This window comes from Pleurodeles waltl, chromosome 12, assembly GCF_031143425.1.
Source record: "Pleurodeles waltl isolate 20211129_DDA chromosome 12, aPleWal1.hap1.20221129, whole genome shotgun sequence".
In the NCBI taxonomy this organism is placed as follows: domain Eukaryota; kingdom Metazoa; phylum Chordata; class Amphibia; order Caudata; family Salamandridae; genus Pleurodeles; species Pleurodeles waltl.
The window spans coordinates 104,538,118-104,541,820 of NC_090451.1; positions in this window are offsets into that span (position 1 = coordinate 104,538,118).

Sequence of the window (3,703 nt, forward strand, 5' to 3'; positions counted from 1 at the left end):
TTTCCAAATTGTCACTGACAGGCTAGTGACCATTTTTACCAATTTACATTGGCTTACTGGAACACCCTTATAATTCCCTAGTATATGGTACTGAGGTACCCAGGGTATTGGGGTTCCAGGAGATCCCTATGGGCTGCAGCAATTCTTTTGCCACCCATAGGGAGCTCTGACAATTCTTACACAGGCCTGCCACTGCAGCCTGAGTGAAATAACGTCCACGTTATTTCACAGCCATTTTACACTGCACTTAAGTAACTTATAAGTCACCTATATGTCTAACCTTTACCTGGTAAAGGTTAGGTGCAAAGTTACTTAGTGTGAGGGCACCCTGGCACTAGCCAAGGTGCCCCCACATTGTTCAGAGCCAATTCCCTGAACTTTGTGAGTGCGGGGACACCATTACACGCGTGCACTACATATAGGTCACTACCTATATGTAGCTTCACAATGGTAACTCCGAATATGGCCATGTAACATGTCTATGATCATGGAATTGCCCCCTCTATGCCATCCTGGCATAGTTGGCACAATCCCATGATCCCAGTGGTCTGTAGCACAGACCCTGGTACTGCCAAACTGCCCTTCCTGGGGTTTCACTGCAGCTGCTGCTGCTGCCAACCCCTCAGACAGGCAGCTGCCCTCCTGGGGTCCAGCCAGGCCTGGCCCAGGATGGCAGAACAAAGAACTTCCTCTGAGAGAGGGTGTGACACCCTCTCCCTTTGGAAAATGGTGTGAAGGCAGGGGAGGAGTAGCCTCCCCCAGCCTCTGGAAATGCTTTGTTGGGCACAGAGGTGCCCAATTCTGCATAAGCCAGTCTACACCGGTTCAGGGACCCCTTAGCCCCTGCTCTGGCGCGAAACTGGACAAAGGAAAGGGGAGTGACCACTCCCCTGACCTGCACCTCCCCTGGGAGGTGTCCAGAGCTCCTCCAGTGTGCTCCAGACCTCTGCCATCTTGGAAACAGAGGTGCTGCTGGCACACTGGACTGCTCTGAGTGGCCAGTGCCACCAGGTGACGTCAGAGACTCCTGCTGATAGGCTCCTTCAGGTGTTAGTAGCCTATCCTCTCTCCTAGGTAGCCAAACCCTCTTTTCTGGCTATTTAGGGTCTCTGTCTCTGGGGAAACTTCAGATAACGAATGCATGAGCTCAGCCGAGTTCCTCTGCATCTCTCTCTTCACCTTCTGATAAGGAATCGACTGCTGACCGCGCTGGAAGCCTGCAAACCTGCAACATAGTCGCAAAGACGACTACTGCAACTCTGTAACGCTGATCCTGCCGCCTTCTCGACTGTTTTCCTGCTTGTGCATGCTGTGGGGGTAGCCTGCCTCCTCTCTGCACCAGAAGCTCCGAAGAAATCTCCCGTGGGTCGACGGAATCGCCCCCCTGCAACCGCAGGCACCAAAAAGCTGCATTACCGGTCCCTTGGGTCTCCTCTCAGCACGACGAGCGAGGTCCCTCGAATCCAGCGACTCTGTCCAAGTGACCCCCACAGTCCAGTGACTCTTCAGCCCAAGTTTGGTGGAGGTAAGTCCTTGCCTCACCTCGCTGTGCTGCATTGCTGGGAACCGCGACTTTGCAGCTACTCCGGCCCCTGTGCACTTCCGGCGGAAATCCTTTGTGCACAGCCAAGCCTGGGTCCACGGCACTCTAACCTGCATTGCACGACTTTCTAAGTTGGTCTCCGGCGACGTGGGACTCCTTTGTGCAACTTCGGCGAGCACCGTTTCACGCATCCTCGTAGTGCCTGTTTCTGGCACTTCTCCGGGTGCTACCTGCTTCAGTGAGGGCTCTTTGTCTTGCTCGACGTCCCCTCTCTCTTCAGGTCCAATTTGCGACCTCCTGGTCCCTCCTGGGCCCCAGCAGCGTCCAAAAACGCCAAACGCACGATTTGCGTGTAGCAAGGCTTGTTGGCGTCCTTTCAGCGGGAAAACACTTCTGCACGACTCTCCAAGGCGAGAGGGATCCGTCCACCAAAGGGGAAGTCTCTAGCCCTTTTCGTTCCTGCAGAAACCTCAGCTTCTTCTGTCCAGTCGAAGCTTCTTTGCACCCGCAGCTGGCATTTCCTGGGCATCTGCCCATCTCCGACTTGCTTGTGACTTTTGGACTTGGTCCCCTTGTTCCACAGGTACCCTAGATTGGAAATCCACAGTTGTTGCATTGCTGGTTTGTGTCTTTCCTGCATTATTCCTCTAACACGACTACTTTGTCCTTAGGGGAACTTTAGTGCACTTTGCACTCACTTTTCAGGGTCTTGGGGAGGGTTATTTTTCTAACTCTCACTATTTTCTAATAGTCCCAGCGACCCTCTACAAGGTCACATAGGTTTGGGGTCCATTCGTGGTTCGCATTCCACTTTTGGAGTATATGGTTTGTGTTGCCCCTATCCCTATGTTTCCCCATTGCATCCTATTGTAACTATACATTGTTTGCACTGTTTTCTAAGACTATACTGCATATTTTTGCTATTGTGTATATATATCTTGTGTATATTTCCTATCCTCTCACTGAGGGTACACTCTAAGATACTTTGGCATATTGTCATAAAAATAAAGTACCTTTATTTTTACTATAACTGTGTATTGTGTTTTCTTATGATATTGTGCATATGACACTAAGTGGTACTGTAGTAGCTTCACACGTCTCCTAGTTCAGCCTAAGCTGCTCTGCTAAGCTACCATTATCTATCAGCCTAAACTGCTAGACACCCTATACACTAATAAGGGATAACTGGGCCTGGTGCAAGGTGCAAGTACCCCTTGGTACTCACTACAAGCCAGTCCAGCCTCCTACAATAAACAGTTGTTTTGTTTTCCTAATTTCTTTTGTTCTGTCAATGTAGTACATTAGTGCTCTTTTGATGTCTAATGTATGTAGTGCCCTTTCAGCTACTGAGTCTGGCTGTGGGAAGAACACTGGTAGTTCTACCGTTTGATTTAAGTGGAACGGTGAAATAACTTTTGGTAAAAATTTTGGATTGGTTCTTAGGACCACCTTATTTTTGTGTATTTGAATAAAAGGTTCTTGTATAGTAAACGCCTGAATTTCACTTACTCTTCTTAGAGATGTGATGGCAATGAGAAATGCAACCTTCCACGTTAAGAATTGCATTTCGCAAGAGTGCATGGGTTCAAAAGGTGGGCCCATGAGTCTTGTTAAGACGATGTTGAGGTTCCATGAAGGAACAGGTGGTGTTCTTGGTGGTATAATTCTTTTCAGGCCTTCCATAAATGCTTTAATGACAGGTATCCTAAATAGTGAAGTTGAATGGGTAATTTGCAGGTATGCAGATATTGCTGCGAGGTGTATCTTTATGGAAGAGAAGGCTAGATGTGATTTTTGTAAATGTAGCAAGTATCCCACTATATCCTTTGGAGATGCATGTAATGGTTTAACTTGATTATTATGGCAGTAGCAAACAAATCTTTTCCATTTGCTTGCATAGCAGTGTCTAGTGGATGGTCTTCTAGCTTGTTTTATGACTTCCATACATTCTTGGGTGAGGTTTAAATGTCCGAATTCTAGGATCTCAGGAGCCAGATTGCTAGATTCAGCGATGCTGGGTTTGGATGCCTGATCTGTTGTTTGTGTTGTGTTAACAGATCTGGTCTGTTGGGCAACCTGACATGGGGTACTACTGACAGGTCTAGTAGTGTTGTGTACCAAGGTTGTCTTGCCCATGTTGGTGCTATTAGTATGAGTTTG